This window comes from Asparagus officinalis, chromosome 1, assembly GCF_001876935.1.
Source record: "Asparagus officinalis chromosome 1, Aspof.V1, whole genome shotgun sequence".
NCBI lineage: Eukaryota > Viridiplantae > Streptophyta > Magnoliopsida > Asparagales > Asparagaceae > Asparagus > Asparagus officinalis.
In genome coordinates this window covers 61,307,778-61,308,570 of record NC_033794.1, presented here as the reverse complement: position 1 = coordinate 61,308,570, position 793 = coordinate 61,307,778, and positions in this window count along the sequence as shown.

Here is a 793-nt window from a genome sequence, read left to right as displayed (position 1 = left end):
CCCCCGGGGGGGGCTGGGTGGCCGAGCCACCCATGGGTGGCTGAGCCACCTATGGGTGGCCGACCCAGATCTGTGCCAAAGCACAGATCTGAGAGCCTATAAATAGACCCTTGAGTGCTCATTTTGTTGGGGGGAACTTTTGGAGCCGAAACTCTGCCGAATTGAGAATTAACTTTGGAGTTTTGAAGACTTGAAGACTTGGACATTCAGATTTGGTTCTTGGCGAGCATCCACGTCACAAAAGGCAGGAGTTCGAGAGAGAGAAATCAGATCTGAGATCTACACGAAGTAATACTCCGGATCAAAGCTTGGCCTTTGATCCCGAGAACTAAAGGCTATTATTTCCTTGGTGAAATAGTACCCCCCGACTGTTATTTCCTTAGTGAGATAATACCCATCAAATCGTGTAGATCCGACCAGATCTAGATTGCACGGTGGTCCACTGATTAACCCCGCGTTGGCAAAGAACCCACTAAAGCGAGCGACCGCAAAACGGGAGCTCATGATTTGTTCGACAAATAAGGAAAGAATTGTAATTTTCTTTTTCTTTTGATCTCGTTGTAACCGGATCTTATAAAAAGACCGGATTTTTGTAATCGATAAACTATTACAAGAGTGTGCAATGGAATCAATGAAAGCAACAATTTTCCCCGCGAACAGCTTGTAGTTAGATTTTATTGTTTAAATAGCCAAGAGGCTAGAACCCTCTTGCCTTAGATTTATTTCATGCTTATAGATTAGATTTATTTTATATTTTTATTTTCTCGTATTTAATTCTTGCAATTTATTTTTT